The sequence below is a fragment of the Mus musculus genome, chromosome 13 (genome assembly GCF_000001635.26).
Source record: "Mus musculus strain C57BL/6J chromosome 13, GRCm38.p6 C57BL/6J".
NCBI classification, from domain to species: Eukaryota; Metazoa; Chordata; class Mammalia; order Rodentia; family Muridae; genus Mus; species Mus musculus.
This window is the reverse complement of record NC_000079.6, coordinates 69,274,135-69,299,636: the sequence shown is the minus strand read 5'-3', so window position 1 is coordinate 69,299,636 and position 25,502 is coordinate 69,274,135. Positions and strand designations below refer to the sequence as shown.

The 25,502-nt window shown below is 42.4% G+C and overlaps 1 long non-coding RNA gene across 3 annotated transcripts; it reads left to right on the top strand.

The window, feature by feature from the left end:
* Positions 1-7,658: 7,658 nt before the first annotated feature.
* On the top strand, positions 7,659-24,243 carry Gm35444. Of its 3 annotated transcripts, none has more exons than XR_382619.1 (4): positions 7,659-7,782; positions 18,134-18,296; positions 23,042-23,149; positions 24,133-24,243. It is a non-coding gene; the product is annotated as a predicted gene, 35444 (long non-coding RNA). The 3 variants fall into 3 exon arrangements; XR_382620.2 differs by lacking the exon at positions 7,659-7,782 and adding an exon at positions 17,258-17,587; XR_873635.1 differs by lacking the exon at positions 7,659-7,782 and having other exon boundaries at positions 17,619-18,296.
* Positions 24,244-25,502: the final 1,259 nt, after the last annotated feature.

The following is a 25,502-nucleotide window of genomic DNA, read 5'->3' as shown; positions in this document are numbered from 1 at the left end:
GATTTTATGCATAGAAGGCAAGTGCTCGAGCCTCAGCCTCATGACTCACACATTTTAAAATTACAAAACTTAGTTTTATTTGAAACATCTTTCCTCTCTCTCTCTCTCCCTCTCTCCCTTCCTCCTTTCCTCTCCCTCCCTCCCTCCCTCCCTCCCTCCCTCCCTCCCTCCCTCCCTCCCTTTCTCCCTCCCTCCCTCCCTCCCTTCCTTTGTTTCTTTCTTTTATTTTTTTATTGGTTATTTTATTTACTTACATTTCAAATGTTATTCCCCCTTCCTGGTTTCCCACCCTCAACCCCCCTCCCCCTGCTTCTATGAGGATGCTTCCCCACCCACCCACTCCTTCCCCACTGCCCTAGCATTTTCTATACTGGGGCATCAAGCCTTCATAGGACCAAGGGCATCTCCTCCTATTGATGCCGGACAAGGTCATCCTCTGCTACATATGTGTCTCAAGCCATGGGTCCCTCCATGTGTACTCTTTGGTTGGTTGTTTAGTCCCTGGGAGCTCTGGGGGGAGTCTGGTTGGTTGATCTTGTTGTTCTTCCTATGGGGTTGCAAACCCCTTCAGCTCCTTCACTCCTTCCCATAACTCCTCCTTTGGGGTCCCTATGCTCAGCAACTTCTTAAGATAGATTTCTCAATAATGGGTAGTTTCTGTCCTAGTAGTTAGAAGTCTGAAAGATAAATCTAGAAAATTTAAAATGCTTAATGTAGAAAATGTAAAAATTATATGAAGGGAGAGAGAGAACAGGCTCATGGTTTCTTTCTTTCATTAATCATGGCAATGCTATCCTATTTTCTTCTGAGATCATTGAGCATCCACGTTCTGACAGGACAACATTGAGGCCATGCGTGTTCTGCCTCATGGCAGCCTCTGATGCGGCTCTTGGGTCCACTCCATCAGAACTATTAAGTCCATTCATATTAACTTCTGCTACAAATGTATGTGGGCACCTCTGGGTATTTGCTTCCACATTCTGTTTTAAGAGCACACATTCAGTTTTCATAAATTGCCCTAGCCCATGGGACTTCCCTCTTGCACTTCTATTTCTTTAGGGCTGGCCTTTGTCTTTTACTCATTAACATGTGCTTGAAGAATTTAAAGTGTATCAACTCAATCTTTGGGACTTTCGTGGAAATGAGAATTTTGCAAATCACATTTAAAATTCATTGGTTTATTTAACAAATATTGATGCATGCAAGAGCCTGAGATAAGTCCTGAAAGAAGTTCACAGGAGACTGTGAGCTGGATATAGTCAGATTGAGACAAAACAATTCAGCATTGGGACTTAATGCCAGGTATGCCATCAAGTGTGCCACATGGAACCTGCCTGAAACATATTCTTCATCTGACCTCCTGAGAATTGAAGTTTTCCATTTTCTTGCTGTGTAAGTGGATAAAAGTGCCCAACATTATTGATCATTTTATTATTATCTATTATGAGTAACATGCTTTTTGTCTCTTAAAAGAAAAACAGTATTTCAAATGAATTTCAGTTCATTTTAAAATGTATTTTCAAACACATTTTTTTTTCAAGGGCTAGTCCCTGCTGGACACCAACTCTCCATCTCTCAGTAGCTATTGACTACCTGCATTCCTTTGTGTAGAGGTGAGGTCATGTGGAATTTCTTCTGCACACTTATATAAACTGGTGTTGCCATTATGCTGGTCATGTTCAGACAACCATATTGTTGAGTGTTCATGGGAGCATTTTCCCTGTTGTGGCCGGGTGACACTATCTAACAGAAGATGTCCTGGGCCTCTGAATCTTCTGCCTCCTTTTCAGTGATTCCGAGTCTTATGTGGAAGAGCTGCACTGCAGACAGATTAGTTGGGTTTGGTCCCCCACACTCGCTTGCTCTCTGGATTCTGAAGAGTTGAGCATATCTAGAATACTCTCTGTCTGCTCCAAACAGGAGCTTCTTTGAGTGTTTGCATTTTTGATGAGGGAAGAGAGCTACACTCATCTGTGCTTATAGAAATATAAGGGTATTTAGAAAACAAAAGTTATAGTGATTAGAAAAATGGCAGTCCTATGTTCTTCTCTTAGGTCTATGATCTCTTCAGCCATGGGTAGTTGGCTTGGTTAACAGTACCAGGCAAAGATTCTGCTGGGTTTTGCAGGACTTAAGTCCAGTTGAATAGCTGTTGGTGATCCCTGAGATAAAGGCGCCACTATCTCACCACTGGGGATATCCTGCTGGTCCCATCATTGCAGTTTACAGCTGGGTAGGACTGCTGAATGTTCTTCTCCTTTCTCAACTGCATAGCAACTTCAAATTCTGTCAGAGCCAGTCCTCAGAGAGAATGTTTCCAGGTCAGTTACGAGTGGATTCCTTAGAGCCCTGTGTTTGAAGTATGTGGTGTCTTTAGCAATAAGGTCTTACATTCAAATTATGAGAGACAAGGAAGGGCAATGGGAGTAGCTTATATTATTTTCCCTTACTCAGCAACTTGAAAGGAGATTTCTCAAGCCTGGTACTAGGGTTTTTGCTGAATAGTCCATATATCTCAGAGGAGATGTTATCACTTCAACTAGCATAATGTCATTTGAACTATACATCTATGTATACACATGCATGCATGTGGCAGGTAAGTTTAGATGGACATAAAATAATATGATTCCCTATGTCTTTTCCAATATTCCTTAGTGTTAGTCATTCCATCCCCTTTCTTCTTGCATTGACTTCCTTGCCTTATCCCAGCGAAACCCCACACTCACTCTTCCCATTTCCTTTTGTATCATCTGAATCTAGCTGTTCCCCTTTTGAGAGCCCCTCCCCCCCACATGGGTCCTTTATGCTTTCCCGGTTTCTATGGATACCCCATGCTATGTACTTATATCTGAAGATTTAGAGCTAGGAACCACAAGTGAGACAGAACATAAGGCATCTGTCTCTCTAGGTCTAGATTACCTCACACAGCACACTATGTTCTAGTTCCATTCATTTACCCGCAGATTTCATGATTTTATTTTACTTTATAGTTGAATAATTGTATGTTATATGTATGTATCACATTTTCATCATTCATGAATCAGCCAAAGGACATTCAGGTTGTGTCCATTTCCTAGATATTTTGGATATAGTAGCAATGAACATGGGTAAAGAAGTATCTTTGGGATAGAATGTGGACCCTCTTAGGCATATGCCAAGTAGTAATATAGTTACATCATATTGTAGGTTTACTTTTAGCCTTTTGAGAAGTCTCTCAGGGATTTTCAGAGTGGCTGCACCCATTTTTAATCCCACCAACAATGACTAAGTGTTCCTCTTCCAACACATCCCAGTCAGTAATTTTTGTTAGTTAGTTTCGTAATCTTAGCAGTTCTGAGTGATGAAAGATGACACTCCAGAGTGGTTTTAATTTACATTTTCCTAATGGCTAAAGATGTTGAAAAATCCTATAAATTATCAAGAGTTTCAGTAAAGTGGTACAGTGGAAAATCAACTTACAAAAACCAACAGTCCTTCTATATACCATTTACAACACACTGAAGCAGAGACTACACAAACATTCCCATTGAATATAGCTTTTTGAAAAAAAATCTAGAGATAAATCCCACTAAGAGAGAAGAAAAATCATACAGTCAAAACTTAAAATCTCTGAAGAAAGAGATCAAGAAAGACATTCCATGTCCACAGTTTTGTAAAATTAACATTGTGAAAATGGCCATTTTATAAAAAGTTATTTACATATTTGATGCAATGACAATAGAAATCCCTAAATATTCTTCACAGAAATAGAAAAAAAAGCATCCTCAAATTTATATGGGAACCACAGAAGACCCATGATGGACAAAGGCAATATTCAGCAAAAAGAAAAATTCTGCAGGGATTACCATTTCATGTTTTAAAACATATTACAAAGTTATAGCAATAAAAACAGTGCGGCACAAAAACCCAGATACGTAGACCAAGGAAACAAAATAGAAGACCCGAATACAAGTACATGAAACTACAGCCATATCTTAAGTGACAAATATGCCAAAAGTCATGTCCTAAAGGAAAGCACATATTCAACAGAGGGCACTAGGGAAGCTGAGAGGATTAGATCTGCTCATTAACTGCTCAAATATCAACTCTAAAAAGATTGAAAAAAAACTCATCATGAAACCCCAAACCTTGAAATTGCTAGGAGAAAACAAACAGTGCTCTATAAGGTATAAATAGGTGTAGGAACAGATGCTTCTTGCTCAGGAATTAAAGACAACAGTACACAAATTGGACCTCATAAAGCCAAAAAGCTCCTAAGCAGCAAGGGAGAGAATCGGTTGGGAGAAGAGGAAGCCCACAGAATAGGAGCAAGTCCCCACCAGCTATACATCTGACAGAGTATTAATATCCAGAAATACATAAGGAACTAAAATAAAAGAGTAAGGAAATAACTGACTCAATTAAAAACAGACTATGGATCTGAACAGAGTTCTCAGAAGAAGCAAAATTAGCTAAGAGGTGTCTTAAGAAGTGTTTTTTTTATCCTTAGAAATAACCTTTTATTTTTAGGCAAAGACTAGCTGGATGTGCCAGCAGAGGCCTGCAATCCTTGTAGGAGGAGGTTGAGGTAGGACAACCATAAGTTAGCCTGGGATGTAGAATGAGTTTAACTTTAGCCTAGACAGTCGAGAATGACCCAGCCTCAGTAAACAAAAGGAGTAGAAATCAAAGCTGGGAATATATCTCAGTGATAGACAGTTTGACTTGCATAAAGCCCTAGGTTAAATTTTTATGAGAAAGGCAGGGAGAGATAGATAAGATAGATTGGTGGTGGGGGGACAGAGAAAGAGACAGAGACATAGGAGAAAGACAGAGACATAGAGAGTTAGAGACATAGAGAGAGACCAGATTTACTTACCAAGAGGAAGAATTCAAGTTTTCTTTGTTTCGCATTGAGATGTAGTTGTCTCACAGATGGAGGATTCCTGCCAGCTGGCTGCATGTGTGGGATCAGTGACTCTAGTCACAATTGTGCCAGTATTTATCTCTCACTGTAGGAAAGACCTTGTCTTCCAGGAGGAGAAACAGCTTTAAACTGTCAAACTTGGTTGAGGCAATTATTAGCTAAACAGAGATAGGCTTTCTTCATGTTAGAACAGAGATATGAATTCCAGTCTTTGTTGTCCCTGAGCATTGTTTGTGATGGATGGGGAATTCAGGCCATCGGTTATCTTGTCTCCGAGCACGTCAGGCCTTGCAGTTTCTTTTGATTCTAAGTCTAGGTGAGAGGTCATGAAGAGAGTGGCTATGTTTGGTCATGTCATGCTCTTTGAAAGACAAGTCTCTTCAACTTTGAGTGTGGGTGTGTATACTTCAAGCTGGAGTTTATGCATTGGGAGTTTATTCTCTTGTTTCTAAGTAGAAGGGGATGAAGACGGAGAAATGACAGGCAATCAGAGCAGAGATGATGCAGGGATCTGTTCTTCTTGTGAAAAGCAGGTGCAAGACCATACCAGGTGCCATGCATGTGTCTGAGATTTCAAGGACAAGACGACAGACTCTACATCAATCCACTGTGACTTAAGCCAATGGAGAAACAGGTTGAAGTCACCAGGATGAGTCATGTTGTGTCATTGGTTCCTTAGTCTGATGGTGACGGATGCTCTGGTGGGTCACAGTTCCCTTACTCTCACTCTGTCTCTTATCCTACACATGCTCCTCATCCAACAAACCCACTTTCCAGCTTTTTGATAGAGAGTTTAACACATCGACCTCTGTAGCAGGAATGGCAGGGCTACCTCTATGTAAATATTGGGGGTGGGGGGTGCAGCCACAAAAGCAAACTCCTGCAGGAGGACCTGACTGAGGACTGCCTGAGAGATCAAGGATTGCTGGCGCAGGCAATGCCAGCCGATCTGGAACTGCTGATTAGATGCTACACTTTCTTGGGACCAATGGGGCACAGGTGGAGTGTATTAAAGGAGCTTGCAGCTGTGTTCAGATGAGCTTGCTACAGGCATTTCTCACCTGCTCCTGGAGTCCGTGTGACTCCAAGCCACTTCACCTTCAACCCCCAGTGGCAGGTAGCATCAGGTGCCTGTAGTCCAGGGGACAGACCACAGGCCTCTGCTGCTAACTTGCAGATATTCTGCTCGTGATTACTTCTCTGTTCACACAACGTACAGAGGACATGGCCTCAAACTGTCATGGCTGATTTGGCTTATCACCTTGCTTTGTTTTCCTAGTGCTCTGCAGGACCAGCTCATTGCTCTCAGGATGCAGTAAGGGCAGGGACTGCTCTGGTTTCTCCTCACTGGGTGACCTGTTTTGTTCAACCTTTGTTTTATTTATTTATTTATTTATTTTCAGCATTATCAGAGCAATTTACCACAAACTGGTGACTTAAAGTCACATCGATTTATTCTTCTACAACTCTGCATGGCAGAGTTTTGTGCACATCTCTCTGAACTAACAGCAAAGAGTTCTTCCAGGTGCATTCTCTTCTGCAGGATCTACAGGGTACAATGGAGTCCTTGCCTTTCCCGATTCTAAGGCTGTCTGTACCTCTAGTACCAGGTACTTTTCTTGACTCGCCCTTCAAAGACAAGAATATCACACATTTCTCTCAGTCAGCTCAGCTCAGCTCAGACTGTCACATGTTCTCTGTTTTATGAGTCATATATTAATACATGCCTGTCTGGATAGCTGCCATGGTTTGAATATGCTTGGCCCAGGGAGTAACACTATTTGGAGGTGTGTCCCTCTTGGAGTAGGTGTGTCACTGTGGGTGTGGGCTTTAAGACCCTCATCCTATCTGCCTGGAAGCCAGTCTTCTGCTAGCAGCCTTCAGACGAAGATGTAGAACTTTCAGCTCCTCCTGCACCATGCCTGCCTGGATGCTGCCATGTTCCTGTCTTGATGATAATGAACTGAACCTCTGAACCTGTAAGCAGCCTCAATTAAATGTCGTTCTTATACAAGTTGCCTTGGTCATGGTGTCTGTTCACAGCAGTAAAACCCTGACTAAGACAATAGCCCAGGAGAGTCTCCCTATCTTACGGCTCCTTATCATGTGATGGGATGCACACATGGGGTTTTAGACAGAACATCAAATAACATGTTATCTGTGATTAAAGCCATCTGCCTGTGATAGGCATAACCACATTAAAAGAGCACTTTGTGGAGGATTTCATCATAACTGGTCCTCAGAATGACTGCTTTCCTTTCTTCTAGTGTTTTGTTTCCACGATGGTTTTTATTTCCTCACTCACTGCCCCAGACATGGCTGAATCAACAATGTATCCATCTAGCAAATATGACTGCTTGTCTGCTGGTGTCTGGGCCAGTATCTTGTTTTTAATTCTCAGAAAAAGTGCCCAGTCTTCTCACAGCCCAGCACAGTGAAGCAGGATAGATCAAACATAACCAGGAAAGGTTTCATGCAAAACGGAGTCGGAAAAGTAAAGAAAGGTGGCTTCTTGCGCGCGCTCGACTGGCCAGGAAGAACAACGCTGCAACAGGATCCTTCTGCACACGTTTATTGGGAGAGCTTGATTGTAGAGGCGAAAAGACCCTGAGCCCAGAACTGATGCTGCTTACATAGGCCGAGGAGAGGCGTGTCTCACGTCTGATTGGTTAACTTGTCTTGGCAAAAGAACCTTCACTGCCTATGTATGTGTGGTGGCCAGCAGTAGCCAACTGCCACTCTGCAACTGCCACTCTGCAACTGCCACTCTGCAACGGCTTCCCACAGGTGGGCTGCAGAACATTTCTCAGAAGTGCTATGTTATCATCAGCATGAGCTCACAGACTCTGCTCTGCTTCCTTGACATGAGAGCAAAGGTCAGTTTGATCATTCACCATGATCTCCAAGAGCCACTTGGCAGCAAATTCTGGTTTTCCCTTTTGTTTCTAATGATTTATTCCAAATGACCCAAAGCCATAAGACAGATTGAAGCCGAAGTGCTCTGCAAAGTCTGACTTCTTTCCTTTGTTCTTTACGCATGTCAGGGGCTTGCATCATCTGTCTCTGCATTTATTATTATCCCTTCTTCACAGGGAGCCATTGCCCAGGTATCTCTTCTTGCCCTCCAGGGATCTGCTTTTCCACAGCTCTATACTCTATTCCTTTTGCATGGAGTTACCTCTTCTACTATATTTGCATTGGTAGCCATGCTATGCACTCACTGGGGAGGTTCATAGTGAAAATCTACATGCATCTCTGTCCCACATATGAAAGTATTTTAAGTTATAGTCCATGTAACAAAGCATTAAATGAAACACAATCTACCATCCTCTCTGGGACATAGAACATTATGATAAACAACAAATCAATCAACCAGTCAGTCAGTCTATATCTATCAAGAATCTGTTTATCCAATCATGTATCATCTGTATTAGCTAGTTTTCTGGTTTCTGTGACCAAATATCCTTATCCACTATTATGTTGCTGTGCTAAAACATGGAATGAAGCCAGTTTGGGGAGGAAGTGTTTATTTCAGCTTGCAGGTTATCATCCATCACTAAGGGAAGCCATATGTACGTCAAGAGCTCGAGGATAGGAATGGAACCAGAAGGCCTTGGAGGAATACTGCCTACTGTCTTGTTTACCCAGCTTTCATATGCCACCCAAGAACTCCTATATAGGGGTGTCACCACCCACAGTGGGCGGGGTTCTCCTACATCAATCATTCATCAAGAAAAAGAACTACAGACTTGTTTATAGTTCAACCTGATGGAAAAACTTTCTTAATTGAGGTTTTTCTTCCCAGGTAGCAAGGTGACAAAAACTAACCAGGACACCAGATACCTGACACAAACTAACTAGAGGACAGGTGATTTTGGCTTATGGTTTAAGAGATACAGCCCAATATGGCAAAGCATGTAGCTGTGGAAAAATGGGCAGGCAGTCACTTTAAATCTGTAGCCAGGAAAGAAAGGGTGACTATTAATGTCTATTCTCAACTCATTTTTAATGCAGTTTACACTTCAATTGAGGAAGGGTGCGATCTTCACTTAGGGTGGGTCTTCCTCCTCAATCAGCCTATTGACCACACAGATCAGCTCCCTCACAGACACTCAGAGAAGCTTGAGTGATTCTAGATCCTCCAGAACTGAAGATCAATATCTATCATCCACCTGCTGTCTGTCTGCCATTGACCTGTCTACCCATTACCTACTTGTCTTCTGTTTATGTCACCTTCGCTCATCTTTACAACATCTCTAAATAAATATATTGCTGTTTATATCAGACTTGTCTCCCCTAAAGGTTCTGGCCTTGAAAGTTTGGTTCCCGGTAGCCTGTGCTATTTGGCTGGGTTGGGGTGACTCTAGAAACAGTGGAAGGAAAAACGTCACCATGGAAAACATTGGTAATATGAAGACACACAATCCCTGGCCCTTTCTTTGTTTCTTTCCAGTCTCTCAATAAATGAAGACAAGTTCCATTATTGACTCCATTAATACCATGTTATGCCCAAACACATAACAACAAGCAACTATAGACCTGTCTATCTAAAACTAGGAAACATAAGAAATCCTTCCTCCTTTAAGCCATGTCAGGATTCTCTCATATCAATGATAAGATGACAGAAAGTTGGTACCGGAGAAGCAGGGTTATGACTGTGACTAAATCTGACCATGTAGTTCTTAGACTTCATAATTGTTTATGGGAATATTTTAGAAGAGATTGAAGACAGGGGCTGGAGAAGCCCTTCAATGCTACAAGCAGAGATCAATGGGTGATGCTAGGGAGATCATAGATAGGTCAGAATGCTGACAGGAATGTGGACACCAACACCAAGCCTGTGTTCATGAGTTTTCATGTAAGAACATGGCCGCTATTAGGAATCAAACCAGAGGTCATTCTTGTTACGGCCTCACAGACAGGCCATCTACATTTTTTTTTTCTCATTTACAACTTGTATTTATTTATTTATTTATTTATTTATTTTTTTCCTCTTTTTTTATTATGTATTTTCCTCAATTACATTTCCAATGCTATCCCAAAAGTCCCCCACACCCTCCCCCCCAACTCCCCTACCTACCCATTCCCATTTTTTGGCCCTGGCGTTCCCCTGTACTGGGGCATTAAAGTTTGCCTGACCAATGGGCCTCTCTTTCCAGTGATGGCCCACTAGGCCATCTTTTGATACAAATGCAGCTAGAGTCAAGAGCTCTGGGGTACTGGTTAGTTCATAATGTTGTTCCACCGATAGGGTTGCAGTTCTCTTTAGCTCCTTGGATACTTTCTCTAGCTCCTCCATTGGGGGCCCTGTGATCCATCCAATAGTTGACTGTGAGCATCCATTTCTGTGTTTGCTAGGCCCCGGCCTAGTCTCACAAGAGACAGCTATATCACAGTCCTTGCAACAAAGGCTTGCTAGTGTATGCAATGGTGTCATCGTTTGGAGGCTAATTATGGGATGGATCCCTGGATATGGCAGTCTCTAGATGGTCCATCCTTTTGTCTCAGCTCCAAACTTTGTCTCTGTAACTCCTTCCATGGGTGATTGTTTCCAATTCTAAGAAGGAGCAAAGTGTCCACACTTTGGTCTTCGTTCTTCTTCAGTTTCATGTGTTTTACATATTGTACCTTATATCTCACTATACTAAGTTTCTGGGCTAATATCCACTTATCAGTGAGGACATTTCATTTGAGTTCTTTTGTGATTGGGTTACCTCACTCAGGATGATGCCCTCTAGGTCCAACCATTTGCCTAGGAATTTCATAAATTCATTTTTTTTAATAGCTGAGTAGTACTCCATGGTGTAAATGTACCACATTTTCTGTATCCATTCCTCCGTTGAGGGGCATCTGGGTTCTTTCCAGCTTCTGGCTATTATAAATAAGGCTGCTATGAACATAGTGGAGCATGTGTCCTTCTTACCGGTTGGGGCATCTTCTGGATATATGCTCAGGAGAGGTATTGCAGGATCCTCCGGTAGTACTATGTCCAATTTTCTGAGGAACCGCCAGACTGATTTCCAGAGTGGTTGTACAAGCTTACAATCCCACCAACAATGGAGGAGTGTTCCTCTTTCTCCACATCCTCGCCAGCATCTGCTGTCACCTGAATTTTTGATCTTAGCGATTCTGACTGGTGTGAGATGGAATCTCAGGGTTGTTTTGATTTGCATTTCCCTGATGATTAAGGATGTTGAACATTTTCTCAGGTGCTTCTCAGCCTTTTGGTATTCCTCGGGTGAGAATTCTTTGTTCAGCTCTGAGCCCCATCTTTTAAGGGGGTTGTTTGATTTTCTGGAGTCCACCCTCTTGAGTTCTTTATATATATTGGATATTAGTCCCCTATCTGATTTAAGATAGGTAAAGATCCTTTCCCAATCTGTTGGTGGTCTTTTTGTGTTATTGACAGTGTCTTTTGCCTTGCAGAAGCTTTGCAGTTTCATGAGGTCCCATTTGTCAATCCTCGATCTTACAGCACAAGCCATTGCTGTTCTATTCAGGAATTTTTTCCCTGTGCCCATATCTTCAAGGCTTTCCCCCACTTTCTCCTCTATAAGTTTCACTGTCTCTGGTTTTATGTGAAGTTCCTTGATCCACTTAGATTTGACCTTAGTACAAGGAGAGAGGAATGGGTCGATTCCCATTCTTCTACATGATAACAACCAGTTGTGCCAGCACCATTTGTTGAAAATGCTGTCTTTCTTCCACTGGATGGTTTTAGCTCCCTTGTCGAAGATCAAGTGACCATAGGTGTGTGGGTTCATTTCTGGGTCTTCAATTCTATTCCATTGGTCTACTTGTCTGTCACTATACCAGTACCATGCAGTTTTTATCACAATTGCTCTGTAATAAAGCTTTAGGTCAGGCATGGTGATTCCACCAGAGGTACTTTTATCCTTGAGAAGAGCTTTTGCTATCCTAGGTGTTTTGTTATTCCAGATGAATTTTCATATTGCTCTTTCTAATTCGTTGAAGAATTGAGTTGGAATTTTGATGGGGATTGCATTGAATCTGTAGATTGCTTTTGGCAAGATAGCCATTTTTACAATGTTGATCCTGCCAATCCATGAGCATGGGAGATCTTTCCATCTTCTGAGATCTTCTTTAATTTCTTTCTTCAGGGACTTGAAGTTTTTATCATACAGATTTTTCACTTCCTTAGTTAGAGTCATGCCAAGATATTTTATATTATTTGTGACTATTGAGAAGGGTGTTGTTTCCCTAATTTCTTTCTCAGCCTGTTTATTCTTTGTGTAGAGAAAGGCCATTAACTTGTTTGAGTTAATTTTATATCCAGCTACTTCATTGAAGCTGTTTATCAGGTTTAGGAGTTCTCTGGTGGAATTTTTAGGGTCACTTATATATATTATCATATCATCTGCAAAAAGTGATATTTTGACTTCCTCATTTCCAATTTGTATCCCCTTGATCTCCTTTTGTTGTCGAATTGCTCTGGCTAGGATCAAGTACTATGTTGAAGAGGTAGGGAGAAAGTGGGCAGCCTTGTCTAGTCCCTGATTTTAGTGGGATTGCTTCAAGCTTCTCACCATTTACTTTGATGTTGGCTACTGGTTTGCTGTAGATTGCTTTTATCATGTTTAGGTATGGGCCTTGAATTCCTGATCTTTCCAAGACTTTTATCATGAATGGGTGTTGGATCTTGTCGAATGCTTTTTCTACATCTAATGAGATGATCATGTGGTTTTTGTCTTTGAATTTGTTTATATAATGGATTACATTGATGGATTTTCATGTATTAAACCATCCCTGCATCCCTGGAATAAAACCTACTTGGTCAGGATGGATGATTGCTTTAATGTGTTCATGGATTCCGTTAGCGAGAATTTTATTGAGGATTTTTGCATTGATATTCATGAGGGAAATTGGTCTGAAGTTCTCTATCTTTGTTGGATCTCTCTGTGGTTTAGGTATCAGAGTAATTGTGGCTTCATAGAATGAGTTGGGTAGAGTTTCTTCTACTTTTATTTTGTGCAAAACTGGGATTAGATCTTCTTTGAAGGTCTGGTAGAACTCTGCACTAAACCCATCTGATCCTGGGCTTTTTTTGGCTGGGAGACTATTAATGACTGCTTCTATTTCTTTAGGGGATATGGGACTGTTTAGATTGTTAACTTGATCCTGATTTAACTTTGGTACCTGATATCTGTCTAGAAATTTGTCCATTTTGTCCAGGTTTTCCAGTGTTGTTGAGTATAGCCTTTTGTAGAAGGATCTGATAGTGTTTTGGATTTCTTCAGGATCTGTTGTTATGTCTTCCTTTTCATTTCTGATTTTGTTAATTAGGATTTTGTCCCTGTGCCCTCTAGTGAGTCTAGCTAAGGGTTTGTCTATCTTGTTGATTTTCTCAAAGAACCAACTCCTTGTTTGGTTAATTCTTTGAATATTTCTTCTTGTTTCCACTTGGTTGATTTCACCCCCGAGTTTGATTATTTCCTGCCGTCTACTCCTCTTGGGTTTGCTTCCTTTTTTTCTAGAGCTTTTAGATGTGTTGTCAAGCTGCTAGTATGTGCACTCTCCCGTTTCTTCTTGGAGGCACTCAGAGCTATGAGTTTCCCTCTTAGAAATGCTTTCATTGTGTCCCATAGGTTTGGGTACGTTGTGGCTTCATTTTCATTAAACTCTAAAAAGTCTTTAATTTCTTTCTTTATTCCTTCCTTGACCAAGGTATCATTGAGAAGAGTGTTGTTCAGTTTCCACGTGAATGTTGGCTTTCCATTATTTATGTTGTTATTGAAGATCAGTCTTAGGCCATGGTGGTCTGATAGGATACATGGGACAATTTCAATATTTTTGTATCTGTTGAGGCCTGTTTTGTGACCAATTATATGGTCAATTTTGGAGAAGGTCCCGTGAGGTGCTGAGAAGAAGGTATATCCTTTTGTTTTAGGATAAAATGTTCTGTAGATATCTGTCAGGTCCATTTGTTTCATCACTTCTGTTAGTTTCACTGTGTCCCTGTTTAGTTTCTGTTTCCACGATCTGTCCATTGATGAAAGTGCTGTGTTGAAGTCTCCCACTATTATTGTGTGAGGTGCAATGTGTGCTTTGAGCTTTACTAAAGTGTCTTTAATGAATGTGGCTGCCCTTGCATTTGGAGCGTAGATATTCAGAATTGAGAGTTCCTCTTTGAGGATTTTACCTTTGATGAGTATGAAGTGCCCCTCCTTGTCTTTTTTGATAACTTTGGGTTGGAAGTCGATTTTATCGATATTAGAATGATTACTCCAGTTTGTTTCTTCAGACCATTTGCTTGGAAAATTGTTTTCCAGCCTTTCACTCTGAGGTAGTGTCTGTCTTTTTCCCTGAGATGGGTTTCCTGTAAGCAGCAGAATGTTGGGTCCTGTTTGTGTAGCCAGTCTGTTAGTCTATGTCTTTTTATTGGGGAATTGAGTCCATTGATATTAAGAGATATTAGGAAAGGTAATTGTTGCTTCCTTTTATTTTTGTTGTTAGAGTTGGTATTCTGTTCTTGTGGCTGTCTTCTTTTTGGTTTGTTGAGGGATTACTTTCTTGCTTGTTCTAGGGCGTGATTTCCTTCCTTGTATTGCTTCTTTTCTGTTATTATCCTTTCAAGGGCTGCATTCGTGGAAAGATAATGTGTGAATTTGGTTTTGTCATGGAATACTTTGGTTTCTCCATCTATGGTGATTGAGAGTTTGGCCGGGTATAATAGCCTGGGCTGGCATTTGTGTTCTCTTAGTGTCTGTATAACATCTGTCCAGGCTCTTCTGGCTTTCATAGTCTCTGGTGAAAAGTCTGGTATAATTCTGATAGGTCTGCCTTTATATGTTACTTTACCTTTCTCCCTTACTGCTTTTAATATTCTCTCTTTATTTAGTGCATTTGTTGTTCTGATTATTATGTGTCGGGAGGAATTTCTTTACTGGTCCAGTCTATTTGGAGTTCTGTAGGCTTCTTGTATGTTCATGGGCATGTCATTCTTTAGGTTTGGGAAGTTTTCTTCTATAATTTTGTTGAAGATATTTGCCGGCCCATTAAGTTGAAAATCTTCATTCTCATCAACTCCTATTATCTGTAGGTTTGGTCTTCTCATTGTGTCCTGGATTTCCTGGATGTTTTGAGTTAGGATCTTTTTGCATTTTGCATTATCTTTGATTGTTGTGCCGATGTTCTCTATGGAATCTTCTGCACCTGAGATTCTCTCTTCCATCTCTTGTATTCTGTTGCTGATGCTTGCGTCTATGGTTCCAGATTTCTTCCCTAGGGTTTCTATCGCCAGCGTTGTCCCACTTTGGGTTTTCTTCATTGTGTCTACTTCCCTTTTTAGGTCTAGTATGGTGTTGTTCATTTCCATCACCTGTTTGGATGTGTTTTCCTGTTTTTCTATAAGGACTTCTACCTGTTTGGTTGTGTTTTCCTGTTTTTCTTTAAGGACTTGTAACTCTTTAGCGGTGTTCTCCTGTATTTCTTTTATTGAGTTATTAAAGACCTTCTTGATGTCCTCTACCATCATCAGGAGATATGCTTTTAAATCCGGGTCTATTTTTTCGGTTGTGTTGGGGTGCCCAGGACTAGGTGGCGTGGGAGTGCTACGTTCTGATGATGGTGAGCAGTCTTGATTTCTGTTAGTAGGATTCTTACGTTTGCCTTTTGCCATCTTGTATTCTCTGGAGCTAGTTGTTATAGTTGTCTCTGGTTAGAGCTTGTTCCTCAGGTGATAATGTTAGCCTCTATCAGCATACCAAGGAGACTAGCTCTATCCTTAGTTTCAGTGGTCAGAGTACTCTCTGCATGCAAGCTCTCCTCTTGCAGGGAAGGTGCCAAAATATCTGGTGTTTGAACCTGCCTCCTGGCAGAAGTTGTGTTCCACTCACCAGAGGACTTAGGATCTTGTGGCGGATCCTGTGTGGGTCCTTGCAGGTGTCTGGAGACTCCCCAGGCCAGGGATCCCGGTGTTGCAGTGGACCGGAAGGGACTTGAGCCCTGTATCAGGCTGGGTTATAAGCTTCCTTTATTAATGCAGTCTCAGGTTCTGCGCGATTGGATTGGAGCAGGCGCTGTGTTTCACTCACCAGAGGTCTTAGGATCCCGTGGCGGATCCTGTGTGGGTCCTTGCAGGTGTCCGGAGACTCCCCTGGGCCAGGGACCCCGGTGCTGCAGTGGGCCAGCCAGAAGGGACTTGAGCCCAGTATCAGGCCGGGTTACTTGCTTCCTTAATTAATGCAGTCTCAGGTCCTGCACGATTGGATTGGAGCAGGCACTTTGTTCCACTCACCGGAGGTCTTAGGATCCCGTGGCGGATCCTGTGTGGGTCCTTGCGGGTCGCCAACTACATTTTATCCTTGTCCTGAAACTTTGTGTGAGGCTAAGATTAAACTCCAGAGAACAATTAATTTGGCTTAAGAAAGCCCAAAACATTCAGACTACGCAATAGTAACTACTGACTGCTTTTAGGCTGGTTTACAGAAGAACCAGTGAAAAGAGTGGAAGAAAAAGATGATTAGAAAGATGTTCTGCCTGCCAGAGAAGGAGTGGTGTAAGAGTTGAGGCGGCAAGCTTACTCCAGCCAGGAAGCAGTTCGGCCAACTGCAGAGCTCCACTCCTTGTCTCTCTGCCCTGCCTTCATCCCCAGATATTCAGAGAAGCAGATTATTGCTTCTTCACCTCTCCCTCCTGTCCTCTAAATCCAGTCCTCCAGTCTCACCCCCTTGTCTGTAGCAGCACACCCCACCCGATGCTGCTTCCCCTTCCTCTCTCTTTCCATCTGCAGGAGATCAGGAAGATCTTTCCCCCAGCCTCTTCACACTGATCCTGTTATCCCAGCCCCCACCTCCAGCAGGCATCCACTAGGATGGACCAGATGAGGGTTCTAGTGTCATAAGGTTGTTGCAGGGCCTTCCTCTAAATCTTATTTTATTTATATAGATTTCTCTCTCTCTCTTCTTTTTAACTCTATAGGTCCTTATTGTATACATTATGACATCCATTTTAATGTTTTTATGGGATTCCAAGGTGTGTGAACCTAGTGGGTTTCTCTGTCTGTATCTGTTTCTTGCCCCTTTTCTTGGGTTCTTTTCCTTCTATTTGGGTTTTTTTCCTATTTCAATGCATTAGATTTTGTTTTATCCTATTTTATTTTATTTTATTTTATTTTATTTTATTTTATTTTATCTCCTTGGAAGCCTGTTTGTTTTCTAGTAAGAGGCCGGAAAGGGAGTGGATCTTGGTGGAAGAGGAAGTGAGGAGGGACTGGAAGGATTAGAGGGAGGTGACACCATAATGAGGATATATTATGTTTAAAAAATCTATTTTCAATAAAAGGAAGAAGAAGGAGTTAAGCCAAAGAAGCTATGCTGTTTAAGATGTTAGCATCATTAAAAATAATGCAAGCACTTTGGATTGGGACATCTTGAAGCTATCTCAGGAATTGACAAGACTGTACCTGTCATGGCTACAGTGTGTAAAAATGTGAAGCACTTTGAAAGGCTTGAGATGAAAGAGATGCCAGAATTGTGGATATCTCACTGGGGTCTGAGAGGACCTCTTAGGGGATCTTCTCCTGAAGATCTGAGAAAGCCTGAGCAGAGGGTGAAGAGTTTGAGACTCTGTCCTCCTTCTCCTAAGAGTGAACGTATCCCAGGCATAAGCCATCAGTGAAAAGCAAGGTTCTAGCAAAGGAACATCCCAGAATCAAGAAAAGTAAGTATAGCCAGCTTTCTCAGGCACCATAAACATGTGGCCCATTGGCCAATGAGGGAATTGTTTCCCTGGGGTCTCCCAAATTAACTTCTCAGCTTAGAGTTCACTACTTTGCGTACCCATCCTCAAGTCAGCACCCTCAGCTTCTCAGGGAATGAATCCTTTATGTAGGGACCAGGATCTTGAGCTTTTAAGCAATATTTGAGAAAATGAAGCATTGGATATCGTGTATTAGAGATGCTGCTAAATGCTTAGTGCAGTTATGTGAAGGCCATTTTACTACTGTGATGACTAATGTTGTAGGTTGACTTGATTGTGTTAAGAGAGGCCATGAATGCACACTGGGTGTGTCTGTGAGGGAATGAAGGACATGTACTCCCACCAGCGTGAGTGGGCAGCATCACATCTGTGAAGTCTGAGTAGAACAAAGGGATTCAAGAAGGGCACTTTGCTCTTTCATTTGTGAGCTGGGACATTTGGACATGTGGGCTTCTGGTTCTTTAGCAGTGTGTTTATATCCCCCATGCCCTGTCCATTGGTTCTCAGACTCTGCTTTCTGATGACATATTGCAGTACTGGGCATCTCTGACTCTTCACTCCTGTGAAACTTTTACCGTGCACATCTCCTACTAACTCTTTCTCTGGTCAACCCTGACTTCATAGCTTCCCATTTGACTTCAAACCATTCATGTTCAAGACGCAAGAGCAGGTAAGATTCTGGTAAGTGCTGCATAGGTAAGTAGATGGCCGATTGGGTCATCAGTGGGAGGAGAGGCCTTGGTCCTGTGAAGGTTCTATGCCCCAGTGTAGGGGAATGCCAGGGCCAGGAAGTAGGAGTGGGTGGGGATTTTCAGAGGGGAAACCAGGAAAGAGGATAACATTCGAAATGTAAATAAGGAAAATATCTAAAAAAAAGAAAAAAAAGGGGGAAAAAGATTCTGGTAAGTAGATGTTACCTGGTGATAGCTTTTAAATTGGTAAAGTTTATGTGACAACTACTTGTGGACCAGAGGAATAAACAAACAAACAAACAAACAAACAAACAAGCAATCAAGAAAAGTGTGCCAATGTCAGTGCCTTTGGTTTCTGAATAGCTTCCATTCCAATCTGGTCTGACTACTTTGCTTCACCAGATTTTTTTTTTTTTTTTTTTTTGTGGCTGCATAAAAGAAACTGACAAAATTGAAGAAAATACAGAATATGCCACAAAACTTGAACTTATTAAAAATAAGCTTTTGCAATTGAGCTATACATATGCTCTTCTTTGTATTTAAAATAATACAGGTGCAAGCTGGGCAGTGGCTCTCAATGGGTAGACGAACAGCAATGGATCCTGCTTTCCTGGCTACAATCTAATAAATACTTATGTAGATATATGGTGTAGAAATATTGTGACACGCCCCACTGTATAAGGCTTTCTAAGAGAAGAGAATGAGAGGTGTGAGGTAATCAGGATGAGTCAGAGAAGGCTTTGCCAAGGATGTGAACTTTAATCTCTGATTTGAAATATAATTAGAAGATAGCCCACAAGGGAGGAGGCTGGAAGGACCCAGGCAGAAGCAGGGAAGAGCTGAGGGAAGAGTATTGTGGTTTGACGTCATGCTGGAGTCCATGGGAGGCCAGGGAGTGATGGTGCTGTGCCCTGTGAGCATGGACCAAGGGCAGCCTCAGCCCTTGCTGGGGTGTCAGTGTAAGTGATGCACCAGGTCTGATATTTCTGGGTGGGGTGTTAGCTTCTGTCTGAGGAGGGACAAGAAACTATCGAGAGGGGCGGGGCATCTAGGCTGGGTGCCACTGAAACACTAACATGGCAAGGAGAGCTAATTCATAGATGCTGTACAGCTCCACATGCGGGGTACCTGGGAAGGAACACCGAACATACATTTAGGTTGCATGAAGCAGCTACTATTTAAATTATGAGCTGTTTGTGTTGCATAATATTTGAAAACGGGTGTTTGGGTTCACATAGTCTTGTTTATTTAAGAAAGCATTGCCCTCGGGGGCATAGTTACGTTAAATTATTCAGAGGTGGGAACCTAAATCTTTGTGTAATTAAAAGCACTCGAATCATCAGTTGGATCAGAACTCATTTGAACGCAGTTGGGGACCCACAAACTGAAAGGAATTCATAGAGCAAATGGCAGTGATGTTGCGCGGGGAATACTTGCCTGCTTGCTCCTCTCTCAGCTGGAACAAAGCACTCCAGGATGCACACTGTCAGACCCGTGACACAACCCAGGCAAGCCTGGGGATTTTCCACTCTCAGTGATGTTGGGCAAACGAAAGGAAGCATGCAAGGCTCTCGGTAAGGTGGTTGCTGCTTCATACTGTAGTAGTTAGAGATTCATTTGCCCCTCTTCATGGAGCACCTTTATTCCCTTAGTCTCTCTGGGAATAAAACCAACTGCAAGGATATAAAGCTGAAGTACTCATGCCCAAGCAATGGTTTGTCATAGCACACTCTTTTCAGATCATGCTCATTGGTGTGCACCCAGCATACATCCTTAGGGTGCACACAACATGCATCCTTGTGTGCATACAGCAGGCATCCTTGGTGTGCACGCAGCATGCATCCTTGTGTGCACACAGCAGGCATCCTTGGTGTGCACACAGCATGCATCCTTGGTGTGCACACAGTATGCATCCTTGGTATGCACACAGCAGGCAAGTCTTCATGGAAACATGACTTTTTTCAAGCAATGCCTAACCCAGACAGAGGAGGGGCATGAAGCTGTATTTAAGGAACAGCCTACTTATAATCCAGTGAGCATAAATGATATTTCTTTGTCTAGGAAAATAAAGGCCTCTTCAGATATCTGACAAAAGAGGGGAAAATGGTTGTCCTGGTTTGCTTTCTATTGCTGAGATAAACACCATGACGAAAAGCAACTTGGGGAGGAAAGGGGTTAATTGGCTAATATGTTCCAGTCATTGAAATCCATCATGGAAAGACGCCAAGGCAGGGACCTGGAGGCAGAAGTAGAAGCAGAGGCCATGGAGGAGTGTTCTTTACTGAACTGTTCTCCATGGCATTTTCAACTTGCTTTTTTAAAAAAAAATTATTTATTATATATACGTACACTGTAGTTGTCTTCAGACACACCAAAAGAGGGCACCAGATCTCATTATGGATGGTTGTGAGCCACCATGTGGTTGCTGGGATTTGAACTCAGGACCTCTGGAAGAGTAGTCAGTGCTCTGAACCGCTGAGCCATCTCTCCAGCCCCTCAACTTGCTTTTTTATATGACTCAGGACCATCTGACCAGGACATGGAACTGCCTACAGTGAGTCAGGCCCTCTCACATCAAATATCAACCAAGAAAATGCTCTACAGATTTGCCTGTGGGCTGATTTTATGGATGCACCTTCTTACAGAATACACTAGATTGTTCAAGTTCACAAAAAAACCCATCACTATAATGGTATAGGTTAAAGGGGGGAGGGTTTGTGCTGCCCCTGATGGGAACATGATGTGGAAATCTTCATGAGCCATATTAAATGCTTTCTTGATGTCTTGAATTCTCCTTTTCAGTTCTTTCCTGCTTCTGCCTGGGTCATTGCAGCCTTCATGGTTTAATCTAATCATGTTTCCAATTGGAGCTTATTCTGAGTTCGATAAAATCATTCTCTTTTTACTGTGGGACATCTCTGAGGATCGACTGCTGGCTTGAGGTCAACGTGGGAAGTGTGGGACACTTGGCAAGATGTGTGCCGAGCTTGGGTGGTATCACCCGGATGTGATTTTGCGCACAGCCACTTAGGTTCATGTACTTGCTCTTTCTGAAAGTTTCTAAGGAAACATTTGCAGTGATCTATGGGCTGTCTGGCCTGGCTATCCTCCACAACTACACCGAAAAATCAAAATCCCAACCCCTCCTCAGTCCATTTCTTTTTAATAGGCCTAAGAGGCAAAGATGGCCCAAGATTTGATTGACAGTTTGAAAGCATTACCCATTACTCTTTCAGGAGTTGCTCTGTTTTCCTTTGATCCTGTAGGTTTTATTTCTCTCTGACATCATATTACGCCACTGGTGGAGAGAGTGTAACGAAGGAAACACATCTCGAAGCAGTATCACACTTCCTACAGACCTTATCTGCATCTACACTCAAAGTCATTACCATCAATCTGAGACTCGTTTAGGTGAAATGTAGGCTGTAGTTTTTGGCATGAGATTTTCTTTTTATGGACTTTGAAGACAAATCGGAATTAAAACCTGCAAAAAAAAAAAAAAAGAAAGAAAAAGAAAGAAAAAGAAAAGAATTTCCAGTAAGCCAGTGGCCGTAAATAATCTCTGAAGTCTCTTTTAAGCTTTTGACAATGCCATTTTAATTTAACACTGGTCAGTTCCCATGTGTGCCCAGTTCATATCACTAAGGTCCAGGAGGAAGATACAGGCGTATCTTTGGATGTGAACCTGTTTCTTGATGACATTTTTGGATGTCAGCCAGTCTGTGATTGTCTTAGTCAGAGTTTTTATTCCTGCCCAAACATCATGACCACGAAGCAAGTTGGGGAGGAAAAGGTTTATTCAACTTACACTTTCCACATTGCTGTTGATCACCAAAGGAAGTCAGGACTGGAACTCAAGCAGGTCAGGAAGCAGGAGCTGATGCAGAGGCCATGAAGGGGTGCTGCTTACTGGCTTGCTTCCCCTGGCTTGCTCTCCAGGGATGGCATCCACAATGGACCCTCCCCCCTTGATCGCTAATTGAGAAAATGCCTTACAGCTGGATCTCATGGAGGCATTTCCTCACCTGAAGCTCCTTTCCTGGGTTAACTCCAGCTTGTGTCAAGTTGACACACAAAACCAGCCAGTACCGAGATGAACTAATATCAACAAACTTCATTGTTTGAAGATAAGTCTTTAGAGCCAAGCATGGCAGCTCATACCTGACTTCTCCATCCCCAGGAGGCTGAGGCAGGAGGATCATTGTGACTTTGAGGCAAGCTTGAACTACATAATGATTTCAAGGCCTGTTTGAGCTACAGCGCAAGACCATGCCTCACAAAACCAAACAACAGCAAAAGGGAAACAAAGAAATCCATGATGGCGCTGTGGCTTGCATACAAAGTATCCTTCATAGGATCCTGTGTTCCAACACTTAATTCCCAGTAGTAGGATCAGTTTGGGAAGACCGTGGAACTTTTAGCAGGTGGAACCTCACTAAAAGAATTATACCGTTGGGGGTGGGTCTTGAGGTTCTGTAGCCTGGCGGTGACTGCTTCTCCCTGCTTTCCGGAGTCTGGATGCAGCATGACCAGCCAGGCTAGTCCTTGCTGACATGCCTCCCTTCCCCCTTCCCAGGCCCACACCTTCTTTTCCATGGTGAACTCTGTCCCTCTGGAACTTTAGGCTAAAATAAGCCCTTCCTCCCTTAAGTTCTATTTATCAGGGTTATATAATCACAGCAACAGGAAACCCAATGCTGACGGGTAACATTTTCCTTCTCAGGAAAGTCTTTGCTTCCAAGAAGCTCTTTGACTACAGACTGCATCTTTGGCTTGCAGAAGCCAGTTCACTTCGGCAGAGTATGCCAGCCTGATCTTCTGAGAACAACAGGTCAGTGTGGGGCGCCAGCCACTGATGATTTGCATGGTGCCAATTTCTGTCCTGGAAGTTTGATTGCTGGCTTAGTCACAGAATAAAACACCTTTAATGCAGGTTCCAGTGGCTTAAGCCCATACAAACCATCTGGTTGATGAAGTTTCTGAGCTTTGATGGTATGTTCAAAGTCCCCAACAAATATCCCAGGCTTAGAGACAAGGGCATTCAAAACCTCTGCCATTTAAGGTTCATATTATACCGCATTGCCCAGTGTAATGCTAGTGTAAGTGTGCTGAGCAGGCTGAAGATGCTGAAGAGGTGCTAGAGATGAGCATGCTGAAGGGGGTGGTGCTAGAGATGAGCAAGCTGAAGGGGGTGGTGCTAGGGATGAGCAAGCTAAAGGGGGCGGTGCTAGAGATGAGCAAGCTGAAGGGGGCAGTGCTAGAGATGAGCAAGGGCAGGGTCTATGCTAGATATGAGAAGGTTGAAGGGGGAGGTGCTACTGATGATTAGACTGAAAGCAGCAGTGCTAGGCTAAGATGATTGCGATTTGAGGTAGGAAATGAACTTTTGACTTCAGATATGAGTTTCTCCAGATGTGACCACAAAGCCGTGGGACATCTTTACACATGTGCTGGGGCTGTAACACGTCTCCAGACTGAATGACCTGCATCTGTAGAGCTGTTCTTTCTTCCCTCATATTCTGCATACCTGCGATCTGATGCCATAGTGTCAGCCGGGCTCTGATCCCTCCAAAACTAGGGAAGAGCACATCCTAGATTCTTCCAGTGTCTTTGGCTTCCAGTGATCCTTGGCTTGTGGCTGCAGTATCTACCTCTATATTCATGGGGCATAGTTCCCATCATGCCCTTGTTGTGGTTGCTCTTTTCTGACCTTTAAATTGGTAATTGTCCCCAATTTAAGGTTAATCTTATTAACTTAGAATCTTCTTGTTTTAAGATCTTTAACTTAATTACATTCCCAAACCTTTCTTCCAGGTAAGGACAGAAATGAAGATCCCAGTCCTTGCAAATATCTGCTGGGGACTGTGAGGCTCTCACATACTAGCTGATTTGGATATACCAAGAATAAAACTTGCCTGCTTTTTAGTTGATGTTGTTCAGGAGCTAATCTTTTCTGCACTGTGACCATCATTGATAATCGCCAAACAGTAGTTTTCCTCAGTTGTACCTCCCTTGTTGAGAGCTTGGCTACTTTAATATTCTCTGCAAGAACTCTGATATCACCTGTGCTGATAACTGAGTTCTACCATGCAGTGAGCCTCTACTGCCTACTCCATGTGCACTACCACTGCAGCCTACTCCATGCAGAATACCACTACATCCTACTCCATGTGCAATATCACTGCATCCTACTCCATGTGCAATACCACTGCAGCCTACTCCATGCAGAATACCACTCCACGTGCAATATCACTGCATCCTACTCCATGTGCAATACCACTGTAAGCCTACTCCATGTAGAATATCACTGCAGCCTACTCCATGTAGTGCTGCAGACTGGACTCAGTGGGTCTCTCAACCTGAGGGAAACCAGAGTTTCAGTGTTCAGGTGAGTAAGGAGTTGGTGAAAAGTGACAAACAGACATGAACACAAGGGAGTGTTGATCTGAATGTAATTTCTCAAAGTGAGCATGAGACTTATATTACAGAAGGAGACAGGAAGTTAAGTGATACAATAAGGTCATCCAAGGTACATTGAGGTTACCCGGTACAAAATAATTCTTTATACAAAACAGGAACGCATACATGAAAGTTAACAGGAACCAGGCAGTGTTTACAACTGGGATAAAAATTGGTGTTTACAACTGGGATAAAAAGTAGCCCCACCTAAGGTCAGCTTATTCTTAGAAGCCAGTTCCAATTCTAGTCTATTGTATAATCCACCTTCCCCTTAGGCCATTGTAAATTCCTGTGTATGGGAGTGACTCTGCTGTTGTTTTAAGTATACTTTGTAGACTAGCCCTGAGATTTCTAGCTCTATTCCAGTAAATTGCAATATCTGATCTCTTTCACTGTCTCTCTGTCAACGCTGGAGGCTTTTCATTTAAATGAGTAACATTCTTTCAAAAATCAAAGCCCAAGGTTGGTTCAATGATTTCCTAGGATATTAGAACACTGGTGGAGGCTAATCTAACTTAGCTATATGTCAAAAATCATTCCTTAGAGGCACTTATAGTAAAACAATATTGAAGGAAAGCACACAGTTCACTGACTGACGTAGGGACAAGTTTGGAGCATTTATGCTATGGGATGCCAAGGCTCCAGGAGACTAAGTTTCCGTGAAACTTTTTGCCTCAGGATTGTGTCCAAGCTTTTGGGCCTGCCATGCAGTTTTTACTGGAGTG